This window comes from Crocodylus siamensis, chromosome 8 (assembly GCF_052110815.1).
Source record: "Crocodylus siamensis isolate JL-2025a chromosome 8, ASM5211081v1, whole genome shotgun sequence".
NCBI classification, from domain to species: domain Eukaryota; kingdom Metazoa; phylum Chordata; order Crocodylia; family Crocodylidae; genus Crocodylus; species Crocodylus siamensis.
This window is the reverse complement of record NC_143402.1, coordinates 47,043,314-47,059,160: the sequence shown is the minus strand read 5'-3', so window position 1 is coordinate 47,059,160 and position 15,847 is coordinate 47,043,314. Positions and strand designations below refer to the sequence as shown.

At 47.9% G+C, this 15,847-nt stretch overlaps 1 long non-coding RNA gene across 1 annotated transcript; it reads right to left on the bottom strand.

Annotated features, from left to right (window-relative positions):
• Positions 1-2,431: 2,431 nt before the first annotated feature.
• On the bottom strand, positions 2,432-9,559 carry LOC149858422 (uncharacterized). Its single transcript, XR_016443874.1, has 3 exons — positions 9,361-9,559; positions 7,360-7,475; positions 2,432-3,503 (listed from the first exon to the last, which is right to left on the bottom strand). It is a non-coding gene; the product is annotated as an uncharacterized LOC149858422 (long non-coding RNA).
• Between the last annotated feature and the right edge of the window lie 6,288 nt (positions 9,560-15,847).

Below are 15,847 nucleotides of genomic sequence, written 5' to 3'. Positions count from 1 at the left end.
CTCTAACCCAGTTTCCCCTAGATTCTTAGGTCACTGATTAGATCACCCCCTCTGCCCAGTACCAGATCCAGCAGTGCCTTACCTCTTGTTGGCCCATAAACTTCTTGAGACAGGTAAAGCTCATCCACACATGAGGGAGCTTTGAGACTAATCAGATTTGGCTGAGTGCTCTTTCCATGAAGTGTCTGGGTAGTTGAAGTCTCCCATGACAACCATGCACCAAGAGCATGCAGCCTTGGCCAATTCACTGGTGAATTCAAGGTCAAGCTCTTGTTCCTGATTTGGAGGGCTGTAGTAGACTCCTACCATTGTATCCCCTTTGCCATGTCCCCCTCATATTCTAACCCAAAGTGTCTCCAGTCATCCTCCTTGGTTGCCAATCTCAGCTTGTAGGGATGTGTAGCTCTCTTTCACATAGAGAGCTACACCCTGCCCCTTTTTTCAGCATGATCTCTCCTGTACAGGGTATGGATATTTACAGGGGCGATGCATAGCAGGTGCACTGTCGCCTGTGGGTGGGTGCCGCTCGCCACCCCACCACCAACACTGCTGGCCGCATTTGTGTGAAGTCCGCAATTGCCGCTGGCAGCTGCCAACACTGCCGTCAGTGTCTGCGGATGGTCACTGACCCCTAGTCAGTGCTCGCCACCCCCCGCCTGGCAGTGGCAGCAGCATCTACAGGAGCTCCCTCTTTCTGCCACCGCACATCACCGCCACACTCCCACTGCTGCCGTGCCCCCCCAGCCACCGGGGCATGCATCATTCATGGCCATTTATACCCTTAGTCCAATGATAGGAGGAGTCCCACCAGGTCTCTGTTATCCCTATGAGATCATAGTTATTTTTATTTAGCTGGAGGACCAGTTCCTCCAGCAAGCTTAGTTTAAAGCCCAGTCCAGCAAGCAAGCCATTCTGGCTGAGAAGAGCTTCTTCCCCAGTGGAGTGTGGTGGAGGCCATCTCCTCCCAACAGACCACTGCCTCTTCTCCAAAGTGTGGACTGTGGTCATAGAAGCCGAAGCTTTCATGATGGCACCAGCACTGCAGTCTTCTGTTTACTACCTCAGTTTGTCTCATCCTCCTCAGCCCGTGACCTGTAACTGGAAGAACTGAGGAAAAAACCATCTGCACCCTCAACCCCTGAGCCCCATGCCCAGATCCCTGTAGTCATTCATGACCTGGGTGGGGTTGCTCCAAGCAGTGTAATTTGTGCTCACATGGATAAGATGCTTGGGGTAGTGGTCAGAGCGCCAGATAAGTTTTCGGATCTTCTCAACCGCATCCCAGATATGGGCTCCCAGGAGGCAGCAGACCTGGGCTAAGGGGTTGGGGCAGCAGATGGTTCCCTCTGTCCACCTTGGGAGGGAGTCTTCCACAATGACCAGCCTGCGTTTCATCCTAGGGATGGTAGCTGGTCGTGTTTCTTTCTCACTCACAGAAGCTGGCAGCTCTGCTGGTTCTACTGGTGCTGTGAGGGGTTTGTACCTGTTGCAGAGATCCAGGGTGGTGGTGACCCTGGTGCAGTGAGTCTTGGGGTCAGAGACAACTTTGTCCAAACCCCTGGCTGGACAGTACGGGAGTGCCTCTTGGCCTCCCTTGTCCTGACAGGCGACCTAGCTCTTCCCTCTTCTTTCATACACCAGATGCTGCTTCTGGGAGCCATTCTCATTAAAGCGTCCCACCCCAGGAGCACATGTAAAGACATCTTTAGAGACTGTTTCAGAAAGGGATGTGCTTTCATAGGCGACAACATCTAATGAAGTTGGCTATGAAAGCTTATGCCTCTCTGAATTAGGTAAGTTACCTGTAAATGCTCTCCGGGGATCTCTTCTTGAGGTCTTGTTCTAGTTCCTTCGTTTTAAACATGACTTCACTTCTGGGTTTTTTTGTGTGGGGGAGTGGTTTTAGTCTCAGTTGGGGCCTGTTTCGGCCCCTCCTCACAGTATTAGAGGGATAAGCCTTTAGTTTTGAGTGGGCCTTACTCCACCCACCCCAGGATTTCCCAAATAGTGTAAAGTGGAATTTTTAACAAGAATTTATTGAGTGCTTGATTTAGGTAAATCTTAGTAGAGAGAGAGACTCCAAAAAAGTAATAAACAATTTGAATGAAGCAACCATTTCCCCTCTCTTGAGTTTTACCTGCTCTGTATTTAGGATGTTGTAATTCTAGTTCTAGAATTGGCCATGTGGGCTGCTAAAAAAATAACACAGACAACAACTGAGTATCTCATATACATATTGTTGTCGGCACAAGGTGCCCGAGGGAGGCAACAATTGTGTTCGTTGCCCGGTGTGTGTCGCGCCAAATAAACACACTGGGGGGAGAAGTAGACAGTTTATTTGAGCTCAAGTAAAAGGCGCAGGGAGACTGTATTGTCTCAAATTCTGCGCACTTAATTTTGCAATAGCAGGATTTTATATTGTGGTCAGTTTTACTGTCAGTGATTTTTTACTAGCTGGCCCCGCTCTTCTTTTTCTTTTTTTTTTCCTTTCTCTTTTTGAGCGGTGCCCTTGCATTTCATAGATAACAGTTTTAGCTTGTCTGCTTTCTAGAAGGACAGGAGATTGCAGGCACCATAGAAAGGGTTACAAAGGTTGGGCAAGGGGGGCGTTTTGGCTCATTTGAGCCTGGAGCAGAAGGACTTTCTTGACACTCGTGGTTTTCCATCTCTCTGAGTTACCCAGGGTTATGCCCAGTGACACCAACAGCTCCCCCCTTTGAGAATACTCAATAAAGTTTTGGCTGAGTTTTCTCATATTCTGAAGATAAAATGTGACTGAGTGTTTGAGGATTGGGATTTTTAATGTAGGGGTATAGTGAAGTGCTCGGGAAGGGAGATGCACAGACTTTGCGCAGGAGGGCATTATAGCACATAAATAAGAGGAGGGTAATTAAATACAATATAACATCGGTGACCAGGAGGTGAAGGATGCCCATTTTTAGGCCTTTGAGGTTGGGCAACCAGCTTTAGAGAGAATTAAAAATAGTGGGTTTACATTTTTGACTTTTTTACTGCTTAAAAGCTTGTTTGGCTGACAAAATGTGTTTGTTAATATTTTGGGAATTTTTTAGGACATAAGTACAGTATTTGTTTTTAATTAGAGTATATATCTCGCTTTGAGATGCTAAAACATAATCTAGAGCCTGACGGTTTTGAAGAGATAATAAACGAAGTTGATAAATTTTGGAGTTAAGGCTTTTTTTAATAGTTAAAGTGTTATTGGCAAATTTTGTAAGAAACGCAGAAAGTTGACGATACAGCTTGGCTAATTGGCTTATTTTGTACGCCGGGAGAAAGATTATGCCAAGTTTGTTTCGTGATGAATTTAGTTCTTGTGTCCATTGACTTTTGTCGCTGTGTGGGAAACTAGTAGGACAGGGTGAGGTTTTTTTTATTTTTTTTTGGAGGGGCTCATTCTTTTAGGTTTGAATGAGCACGGAATTTTCGGCTCTAACGAGTGGACTGGAGCATCTAGCGGAAGAGGCTGCAAGTTTTTAGTGTACCTGTGGAGAGAAGAAAGAACAGTAGATAGAGAGCACATATATTATGACAAAATATTACATTTTATTTTTTATTTTTTTGCTGGAACCGGCGTCTTGTTTATAGGCTATGCCCTTTTAAACATAATTTTAAAGGGGCTAAGCTCTAATCTTTTTTGGGGGAGGGGGCACGGATACGAAGCAAAGCAAGGGGCAAAGCATCGGGCCATTGCAGAGAGGCCTCCTGGCAGATCTTTGATAGATGACGCTTGAGAGTCTGATTTGTACGAGTACTGGGGATTCAGGAGCTCCCCCACTGATGGAGTGAGGGGCATGCATGAGGGTGTTAGCAGGTTTTGGCGTTTTCAGGGTGGTAGCATTTTTAGTTTTTCTGTCTGTCCGGGTGTTATTTTGGCTACGTCTGGATTTTTTTTCTGATGAGCCTTACAGTGCATTATTGCCACTGCTGCGGGAAGTTGAATAGCTTCCAGGAGTCGGAGAATTTGGGGTTTATACTTTACTGGGGAGCCTTGGGCTGTTAGTAGTTTTTTTTGTTTTTATAGGCCAGCATGGGCACACAATATTTTATAAGCATACCTAGAGTCAGTATAGATGTTGACCCATTTTTTTTTTGATAGTTCTAGCGCCCGGGTCAGGGCCACCAGTTCAGCAAGTTGAGCAGATGTTCCGGTGGGCAAACCCTTGGCCTCAACAATATTATAGAGGGTCACAATAGCATAACCTGCCCTTCTTTGCCCTTTTACAACAATGCTACTGTCATTAATGTACTACTTACAATTAGCATTTAGAAGTGGCTGATTCTGTAGGTTTGCACGGCTGGAGTACTGTGCATCTATGATGTCTAAACAATTATGCTTTTGTTCTTTTGTTTTAGGTAAGAGAGTAGCCAGGTTGAGGGAGGGGCAGGGCTGCAGAGTTATTTCAGGGTTTTTTAAAAGCTTAGCTTGGTACCGAGCCACCCGAGCCTGGGTGAGCCAGAGACCCCCCTTCACGTTTAGTAGAACCTGGACCATATGAGGGGTATACATTTGCACAACTCCTCTCAGCGTTAATTTTTTAGCTTTTTTAAGTACTAGGGCAGTTGCCGCAAGTGCTCATAAACACGCTGGCCATCCCTTGGCAACTGGATCAAGCTGTTTGGAGAAATAAGCAATGGGATGTTTTTACGCCCCGAACAATTGAGTAAGCATTTTTAGAGCCATTTTTTTTCATTTATGCACATACAATTGGAAAGGTTTAGAAGGGTTTAGTAAACTTAGGGCAGGGGCTTTCATTAGTTTCCTTTTTAGTATTTTAAATGCCTTGTCGGCTTTTGGAGTCCAATAAAAGGGGTCATGGTCTGCCCCTTTTATAGTCATATAGTGGTTTTGCCCATAGTCCAAATTCAGGGATTCATATTCTGCAAAAACCTGCCATGCCAAGAAACACCTTGAGCCGCTTACGGTTGCTTGGGGTGGGAACTTGGCATATAGCCTCTTTTCGTTTACTTGAAAGCTGGCACTCCCCGTGTCTTATGTGAAATTCCAGGTATCATACTTTAGGGAGAGCAATTTGAGCTTTATTTTGAGCCGCTCGATATTCTTGAAGTCCCATAAAGTTTAGGAGGCTTACAGTGGCGTTAAGGCAAGAGATTAAATCTACAGCAGTAATTAATAAATCATTCACATATTGTAATAAGAGAACTCTATGTTTATTATTTTACTCCTCCAAGTCCTTAGCTAAGGACTGGCCGAAAAGGGTAGGAGAGTTTTTAAATCTCTGGGCTAATATTGTCTAACAAAGTTGTTTTTTAACCCTTTTTTTGTCCTCCCGTTCAAAAGAGAATATTTTTTGAGAGGGGGGGTCAACTGGAATCGTAAAGAAAGCGTCTTTCAAATTAAGAACTGAGAAATGAGTATATTGCCCCCCCTATGGAGGCCAGCAAGGTATACGGGTTTGGGATGAGGGGATGAATAGTTTTAACCCGTTCGTTAATCGCCCTTAGGTCCTGCACCAGTCGATATGTGCCATCAGGCTTTAGTACAGGCAAGACAGGAGTGTTTTAGGCTGACTGACACTTTCGCAGTATGTTGTATTTTAGGAAACGGTTTATAGTTTCTTGCAGTTCCTTTTTGGCTTCCTTTTTGATTGGGTACTGCTTGATTTGTACTGGACCTTTTCCTGGCAGTAGTTGGATATTAATGGGGGTTTGATGTGTAGCCTTTCCGGGGACCCCCTTTGCCTATACCAAAGGGTATACCTGGTCTTCCCACTGGTTCCACTCCGGGGGAGCGTTTATAGCCGAGGGTTTAACCGCGAGGGTCATTATCCATGCATTTTCAGGGGGCAATGTGAGGGTTATTTTATCCTGGGTAAAATGCAGTGATGCACCTAATCGACAAAGCAGGTCTCGTCCTAGCAGGGGTGTTGGGCAATTTGGAAGATAGACCAATTTGTGAGAAAGAGCCCGGTCTCCCAGAGCACATTCTGCAGGAGTATACATGGGGCACTGAGTCTTTTTTTCCCCGTGGCACTCACCACAGTGAGAGAGTCTGCTACAGGAAGTTGAAGAGGTTGATTTACAGCGGTCCGTGCTGCCCCGGAGTCTACCAAAAAAAATCAATTTCTGAATTCCCCACCCGCATTTTTACTCGGGGTTCCGGGGGTGGGGTGGTCCGTTTTCCCTGACACCCCTACTCCTGTCCTTCCCCTGCCATTACAGGAGTGCAGTCTCTCCCTTTCTTTGGGCATTTATTCTTCCAGTGTTTCTCTTGCTGGCATAAGGCACACTGGTTCCGTCCCAGGCGTCTTTCTTGTGGGCCAGGGCGCCCGCGCCCACGACCCCTTATACCTCTGCCTCTCCCACCTTCTTGTGGCCTTTCTCTGACTCCAGCCTGTACTGCTGCTACTAGCATTCTAACTCGTCTCTTGTCCTTTTCTCCTTCTCTGAGGGTATACGCCCTGTTTGCAGTCTCCAGGATTTGTGCTACAGACATACCCATTAACTCTTCCTTTTTTTGTAACTTTCTCTTTGTATCAGGGGCTGCACAGCTGGTAAAAATATTCTTTATAATTGCCTCCGTCGCCTGATCATCAGGGTCTGTATTGGTATTTTGCTGAATGGCGTCTCGGATGCGCTGTAGGAATGCAACGGGACTTTTCTTTGGCTCCTGTACCATTTTATACGGCTTTGCCCAATTATTATGTCAGACAGCCGAGTGCCTGAGCCCATGCATAAGCAGTTCTTTGTAAGAGGTAAGACGGGTATGATCCACAGGGTTGCTAGGGTCCCATCTAGGGTCTGCTAGGGGAACCACATCTGCCGGACCAGAAACATTGATGGGATCCCTTTCATGCCTCCGCTGTGCTTCCTCCCTTGCTTTGGAAATAACTTGATTCTGCTCTACTTCAGATAATAAGGTTCGCATAAGGATATTACAATCATCCCAATCAGGCTTGTGACTAGCTAAACATTCTTCAGAGACAGAGATAAACTTACTCAGGCTAGCTGAAAATTTTCCAGCCTGTGCCTTAAAAGCTGCCAGGTTCACCGGGTTAAAAGGTACATGGGTGTATACTTGCATGGTCTGGGCTGCATGGCCATCTGCCCCAGGCCAGGCTATTACAGTTTCAGTAAGTAAAGGATAAAATCCCACTGAGGGAGGAATCTCTGGAAGTGGGGGCATCTGATCTTTATATGGTGGAGGTGTTAAAGCCGAAGGGGATGCCGACTCTGGCATTATAGTAATGGGGAGGGAATGCTGAGATTTAACACTAACAACTACTGATTCTGTGGGAGTCAAATTACACTTCTGCAAAATATTTGTTTTATTTCGTAAAGCCATGAACAATTGTGCATACAAATGTTTATTCCACTTACCCGTCCGCTGACAAAACAGGAGTAATTGGAGGATTGTATTGTAGTTAACTGACTCTTTCGGAGGCCACCTTTCCTGATCCTCCAGTTGATATTGAGGCTATTTCACTGTACAGAACCTTTTAAGATTATTTTTAGTCATTAAATCTGACTTAAACAATTTCCAATTAGTCAGAATGCATTCTAAGGGTGTACACCATGCCCTGCCAATTGTACTCTGTCCCTGCCCATACTCCAGGGAGACACCGGGCGTCCCCAGGTCCTACAGGGAGACACTGGGAGTCCCCAGGTCTTAACAGGCAATGCTCAGACTGCTAAGCTTATCCTACCTTATCCGAGGGACCGGTTCCACACCGTCGCCCACGATCGCTTCTCCACTATTAGAGCGCGTTGCACCGTTGTGCCCTCCGGGGTCGATCAAACCACGTCTCCACCGAGGCCCCCGATGAAACCACCGGTGCGCGCTGGGCGTCGGTTGTTGCCGCAAGTCGTCGACCCCAGGAGGGATCCGGGCAAGGCGAAATGTTAGCCTCGAGCCCCACGTTGGGCGCCAAAACTGTTGCCGGCACAAGGTGCCCAAGGGAGGCAACAATTGGGTTCATTGCCCGGTGTGCGTCGTGCCAAATAAACACACTGGGGGGAGAAGCAGACAGAGTTTATTTGAGCTCAAGTAAAAGGCGCAGGGAGACTGTATTGTCTCAAATCCTGCGCACTTAACCCTGCAACAGCGGGATTTTATATCCTGGTCAGTTTTACTGTGAGTGATTTTCCACCAGCTGGCCCCCCTCTTCTTTTCCTTTCTTTCCTCCTTTCTCTCTTTGAGCGGTGCCCTTGCATTTCACAGATAACAGTTTTAGCTTGCCTGCTTTCCAGAAGGACAGGAGATTGCAGGCGCCATAGAAAGGGTTACAAAGGTTGGGCAAGGGGGGGTTTTGGCTCATTTGAACCTGGAGCAGAAGGACTTTCTTGACACTCGTGGTTTTCCATCTCTCTAAGTTACCCAGGGTTATGCCCAGTGACACCAACAATATCAAACAACAGTGCAGAAAGCCTAACTAAAGGCTTTCTAACAAAGCCTTTTTCTTCTATCACAAGGAAGCTAAAAAGGGGTCACACTAAAATGACTACTAAGGGGTAACAGCAGAGCCAGCCTTAGGGGTGGGCAGCATGGGCAACTGCTCAGGGTGCCATGGTCAGGTGGATACCCCACCCCTACACACACACTGCCCTGCCCCACTGCTCATGTCAGGCAGGAGCCAGTGTGGGATTCTGGTGGCAATTAATCCCTGGGACTAGGCAGCAAGGCCTACCCTCTCCCTCCCCACACCCCAGCCATCTTCAGAGCTCACTGGAGCCAGCCAGCCAAGACAGCAAGATAAAAAGGCTCCTGGGGTAGCAGTGGCAGTGGTGGGCACAACCAGGCAGCATGACAGGCTGGGATGAGGGCACCAGGGGCCAGACCAAGGGTAAGGCAGCAGTGCCCAGTGAGAAGGTGGCATGGCCGGGCAGCCCCAGCTTGCACACCACAGGTTTTACTATCACCAACCTGTTGGGGCTGAAGGCCAAGCTGCAGTCCCTGCTGCTGACCACCACCACAACTGCTGAGGGTGAGGGTGCAGGTGACCAGGTAGCACTGGGAAGTGGTGCCCTGCTGCTGGGGCTCGGCCGCCTGTAAGGACAGCCCTGCCTGCCTGTCTGCCCTTTCTGCTGCTCTGTGCCAAGCTCCTGCTGCCCCCAGCCCTGTTGCCCAGCACCAGGCCAACATCTCAGGTGAGCAGATATAAGCTGCCCCACGATAGCCCACAAGGTCTCCTGCCACCCACAGCTGTTGGGGCACATGTGCTCCTTATGCCCCCCACACACACACATCCCTACCTCACTGAAGCCCACAAACACACACCCCACACATCTCCCCCACACATGCACGCACACACACGAGGGATGTGAAAGATGAAATGATTAACCATTTTAACCAATAAACCCAGTGATACTCTGTTAGCTTACCAGTTATTGTTTAGCTCAGGGCGAGAGAAGGGAAGGGAAGCTGCGCAGCGCTCCAGCAGGGACCAGAAGGTAACAGAATAGGCAGGAGGGAGGGAGGGAGGAGTAGGGGAAAGGGGAGTGGTGAGGGGAGCTAGTACCCATTGCTAGGGACCTACTGAATTCGTGGCACCTGCCTTCCAACTTTGCAGTCTGAGCATAGCACTGGTCACCATTTTTGCAGTGAAGCATGGCATCCCCCCCATGCCTCTGATTGGCCAAGGGGCCCCAGAAGTCCCTCCCCTCCGAGATTGATAGATAGCCATCTGTCAATCTCCAGAGAGGGGCAGAACTTCTAAGGCCCCTTGGTAATCAGAGCGGGGTGGGGCCTCCACCAGACATGCACACTCCTCTCTGTGCTTTAGGTCACCAGGGCTTCCCACCATTTCCTGTTTGCAGCTCCTTTTTTCCCCCCTGCTCCTTACCTATGCCGAGGTTTCAGTGAAAACTGCAAAACTGCAAAATCACTAGGTCCCTACTTATACCATAGCCTAAGAGGAAAACAGCAAGAGGCCTAATGACTCCTCCTTTAAGCAATTAGCTGCTCCTTCACAGGAGCATCCTCCCACCCAGGGTAGGGCTTCACCTGGGCTGTTGTCTGGCTGAGCCAACTTTGTCAGGTCTTAAATATGAAATGATCATATTGGAAGCTCAAAATACTGTATTTTTTGAAAAATTGTCATACACTGAAAAAATAATGCAAATAAGTATGCAAAGACATCTTATTTACTTTATATTGCTTACTGTAACTTGCCAGTGAGTGAGAACTGAGTCATCAAAGTTGAAGCATTAATTTTTTTTCTAGATAAGCAGTCACAAGAAAGTGCTGACAGCAAACCTGAAACTCAGTTAAAACTCCGAGAGTGACTTGGGTTTTGTATATGTGGCATCAATTAACTGCCTCAAAAATTATCATACATTTTGATCACTTTTAGTATTATCATGTCATACAACGGTTGAAATTAATCAAAGGGTCCTGGAAGCCAGGAGTGGCTCCCAGCAGCAGCTATGTCCTAGCTTCTGTATTATTGGTTAATTGTTTAACCAATATAATTAGAGAAGATTACATAAATATTTTTTAATGATATTTACATTCCTAACACATAGTTCACCCCCCCTACACACACACACACACCCATGCATGGCCCCCTACACCCTACACAACCTCACAAACTGCACACACAGCCACCCCACTTCGCAACACACGCACCCACCTCTCCACACCCCACACACAACCACCCCCAGTATACCCCACCCCCAGACACAAATTCCACCCTTCCTCACACCCCACACAGACAACCTACACACACACTCCCCCACACACACCCCCCACGCCTCACCCCCCACACACCCCATGCACACACACAGAGCACTGGTGACTTGGGGAGACATCAGGAGGAGGCACTGGTGGGGCGCCAAAACACAAGTTCACCAAGGCCCCATTTTTCCTAAGGCCAGCTCTGGGTAACAGGTCCCTTTCTTCAACCAGCACTAGCCTTACAGAAAAGAGTACCCTGGGCAAACTTGTATTTTGGTGCTCCCTGCTGGTGACCCCCACAAGTCACCAGTGCTGTGTGTGTATGGGGGGTGAGTGTGGGTGTGTGTGTAAGGGTGTTTGGGGACTATATACATGGGAGGTGGGTGTGAGGGTGTGCATGAGGGAGTGGGTATGGAAGTATGTGTGGGCTGTGTGTGTGGCGGGTAAGTGTGTGGGGTATACATGAGAGGGGTATATGTGGGGGTGGGGGTGTGGAGGTGTGCATGTGTGTGAGGGAGTGAATAGATGGATGCGTGGGTGTGTGTATGGTGGGGTGCATCCATAAGAGGCACAAGTGCCCTTGTGGCTGTGGGTGGCAGGGGACCCGATGGGCTATTGCAGGACAGCGTGCATCTGATCACCTGAGATGCTGGCCTAGGTCTAGGCAACAGGGCTGGGTGGCAGCAGAGGCTCAGCACAGGGCAGCAGGAAGAGCAGGTGAGTGGGCAACAGGCAGGGCTGCCCTCCCATGAAGCTGAGCCCAAATGTCAGAGCACCACCACCCAGTGCCACCCAAACCCACATCCTCTGCAGTGATGGCAGTGGCTGCAGTGGGCGGGGGTGGGGGAGGGGGAGTGCAGCTCAGCCTCCAGCCCCAGCATGTTAGTGATGGCAAACCCCTTGGTGTGTAAAGTGAGGTTGTTCAGCCATGCTGCCTTCTCGCGGCAGATGGCTGTCTTGTCCTTGGCCCAGCCCTCAGCACCCTCCTCCCAGCCCATCATGCTTTCTGTCAGCACCTGCCACTCTTGCTGAGCCAACTTTGTCAGGTCTTAAATATGAAATGATCATATTGGAAGCTCAAAATACTGTATTTTTTGAAAAATTGTCACACACTGAAAAAATAATGCAAATAAGTATGCAAAGACATCTTATCTACTTTATATTGCTTACTGTAACTCGCCAGTGAGTGAGAACTGAGTCATCAAAGTTTTATCCCACTTTCTATCCCGCTGCCCCAGCTAGCTGGCTCTAATAAACTCTGGGTGCAGCTGGGCAGGGGACAGGCCCTACTGCCAAGCCCCCAGGATTAGTTGCCACTGAAGTCCCCCAACAACAGCTCTCACTCTGCACGAGCAGAGCAGGGCAGGGTGTGCGTGCATGTGTGACCCCGCTGACCATGGCACCCTGGGAAGTCCCTCATGCCACCCACCACTAAGGACAGTTCTGCCTCCAACCCAGAGCACAGCCAGGGCAGGGCAGGGGGAAGGATTCTGATTGAAGAGTTGATTTGCAAGTGGCTACAACATGCATTTCGTGGCCCTGAAAACACAACAGACTGAGAGGAGGGTTATGTAACTTCTGGGTCCAGAGAGCAAGTGACTGGAAACTAGATCTTACTGTGCAAACAACCCAAGTCTAAGAAGCAGACACAAACATAGACATGGACCATGCCTGTAAAGGAATATGCTGAGTCTAGGACACGGCCATTTTCAAGGTATCCAAGGCATTATGTAAGGGATACACACTTTCCCTCCCTGCCCCCGGTAGGAAGCTGGATGTGCAGAGGTGAGAACAGATAGCACGCAGTTTACTCACCTGACATCTGCTTCTGGCTCTGTTGCAGACTCACTGAACTTGAACAAGTCATTTGCTCTCTTTGGGAGTTTATACACGTGCTCCAGGAGTGGTGGGGGCACATTAAAATGCCTAGTGTGTCTCCTGTATCAGCATCCCCACACTTTAAAATGATGGCAAGGTCACTTTAACTAAATCTCGTTTGACTGCCTGTCACCATTTTTAAGTGAGGGGACACTATGAGATAGATGCTGGAGTCTGCTGGAGCACAGTAATTCCCACACTCCAGACTCAATTAATCGAGCCTGCTCTGACACGCTGTAATTACAGTGCGTCGGAGCAGCCTTGCTGCTTTGTGTGTAGGCACCTTTTGTGCCTCTGCTTCTGCTCTGGTAGCCACAAAGATCGTGCTAGCCCAACTCACAGAGGCAGAGGGAGTTTTCTGTGGCCTGGCTTAACGCTAGTCTTTGCCCTGTCATGTTATGTGGCTGTGTTGGTGAGAGCACAGCACAGCTGGCGGGCTGTCTACCCCTGCTCAGCTGGCTCAGGCTGCCCTCTTGTCAATCTCCCACATTCTGCCAGGTAGGGACATGGCAGAGGGGGCCACAGAATAGACATTTGGGCTCCCTAGGAGATGCCTCCATTGCAGGGACCACTGCATTGTCTCCTTAGGACCACAGGAGAGCATTCTGGAGCAGGCCAGCATGTGGGCTTAGCTCCAGCTTTTGTGTCCTCTGAAAAGCCCCAGAGAGCCATTGTAGCAAGAAGGCAGACTGGCTGCTCTGAACTGCATGGACCCTCAAGTCCCAGAAGGGAAAAGAGCCTTCCTGAGTTCCTGGGTAGGTGCTTGATCCAGTCAAACAAAAATGACTTTGGCTTGAGGTGTCTGAAACACTGATGGCTTCCATTCCCTTATACCTAGGTGCTCCTACCAGTGAAACTGCAAGGGTGGGGCTGTGAGGATGTGAATGCCATGCAGACACATCCTGGGAATGAAAATATTAGGAGACCCTTGAGAGAAGGCTTCCTAGCCTGTGCTCACTGTCCTCACCAGCAGTATTCTCACTGTTGAGAGGGTGTTGTATGCATCTCTGAAAGAGATGATACTGCTACAGTAGGAAACCATTCGTCTTTCCCAATGCAACAAGCCCTTACAGTGGACCCTCTGAGCCTTCCCGTGATCTAGCAATTTTGCCTTGCAAAAGGAAACTTTCCTACCAGCACTTCCCTTCCCCCACCCCCAAATCATCCTTTTTTCAGAAAACAGCTGCTCTCCATATGCCTGGCTCCCAGCCAACAGCTCCTGCCAAGCACTGGTTTGGACAATCAGCAAAATCATGCCTAAGATTGCATCATAATGGAGCGTGAATAGTGTCCAGGCAGCAGGCTATACCCACAGCTGTGGAGAATCAGAAACACAAGCCATACATATCTCTGCTGAGACAAAAGATGGCAGCTCATCAAACCAGGAGAGCCTAGATCACCAACAGGGATAGTCTGTTAACAGTCATCCCTTAACATTACTGTAACTCCTGCCCTACCAGTTTATGGCAGGAATTCATTAAACAGCAAGTGCATAAATATTTCCTGGCACCGATACAGCCATGTGAGGCATGAAATAAATTCAGGACCCACTGCCCTGCAAGACAGGATTGCAAGAGAAAAGCAAGAACCATGAGAGCAGACACAGTGGAGGGGTTACTACAAACCATCATTTGTCCTGCTGTATTGCTTTCTGCCCAAAGGTCAAGCAATACTATACAAACACTAACCAATTCATCCTCATAACCCCCTTGCAGGTGGTACAGAGTAAGAACTTAGACCATGAGCATCTCAGGATAAAGACACTCTCTGGGGCCAGACTAGGAAAGGATTGTGTGTGGCAGGAGCTAATGCCAGCAAAAGTATCTCCCCACCACTTCCACTGCAACCACTTCCCAGCTCAGCCTTGCACATGCTTTCTGGAAACAGAAGAAGCATGTGGGGCAGTTTCAGTTGGAAGTAGTGGTGTCAACACCGGAGCTACAATACCCCTGAAAGTAACACCAGGGGCTGCATCCCACTGTCCTCACTGATTCTGTTGCTACCACAAACAAATACTAACCTCTTGACTCCCAGTCCTCTTCCTATCCACAGGAAGACCCTTCCTCCTGTATCTATCATGTAACTGACTTTGTCTGCTCAGCCTCTGACCATGTAACCTATGAAGGCTCATGACTAGGAACAATTTAGTTGTCAACCTGCCTTGCCTTCTGCCTAAGTTCAGACTAACACAGGTCACCAGCTCTCTAAATGCTGATGAGGTGGTCTTCCTTCTTCGCCTTGACAATGTGAAGCTTGCTTTCTGCAGATGAACGGATGTTTCACAGGCATCAGTGAAGTTCCCCAGTGCCCATGGTAGCCATGACATATATCTCCAAGAAGACTTAGGTGAAAGGAAAAGAGAAGCATGTAGTGAGTTACAAAGAGAAGTAAACCAGGAAAAAACCTGAACTATGATGAGCACTCGTAAGCATTTATTTGTGGTTCAGCCTTTGGACCAACCCAGCCAGAGCACCACTATGCTGGATGATAAGCTTATAGTAAATTTCAGGCTCTGATTCAAATAATTTACAATAAATAGCAATCACATAGAAAGTTACTGATGTGAAAGACAAAGTCAATAAGTCAATGTGGCTTGCGCTTGGAATTAATGGGGAAAAAAGAAGCTGGAGTCTAGAAAAGGATGCAGCTACACTTCCTTTGTCTTGATCTGTATCCCAGCAGGAAACTCAGATTGACAAAGCACCAGGAAAATTGTACTGTGGAAGACTGAAACGGTAACAAATATATTTTTTTCAAATGTTTCCCTTTGTCCGATTGTTCTGTGGAAGCGATACTCTGGTGAATGATTTCCCCTGAGAAGAAAGAAAAGAGCAGAGAAACTTTTGAAGCTTTCCTTATGTAGTAACTTTGTTGTATAAAGGACAAGTCATCCTTGCTAGCTAGATTGAAAGGCCCTACCCTGAACACTCTTTTCCCATGTTACTGGAATATCATTTGTCCCTGGACAAACATAGGGAAGACACCAATCCTCCTTCAAAGTGTGTGTCATCTAAATCTGGAACGGCAAGAGGGAAAACTTGAGGCCTGAAGCAAGAAAGAGATGTGCCCATGGTCACAAGACAGAGCAGCAGCAGAATGAGGACAAGAAGCCAGGGGATAGAGTTGGGGGTACATTTTTGGTGAATGGTAACTTTACCAAAATACACTAATTTGGAGTGACTGAAAACAGTTCATGGCTTTGGGATGAATTAGGCAAATGGTTTTGCCATAGAAAAGAGGGAGAGGGAGGAAAGGGGATTTCTGAAAGCTCCAAATATTTTCCTTATTTTTTAAAGGATTAAAAAAGGATTAAGG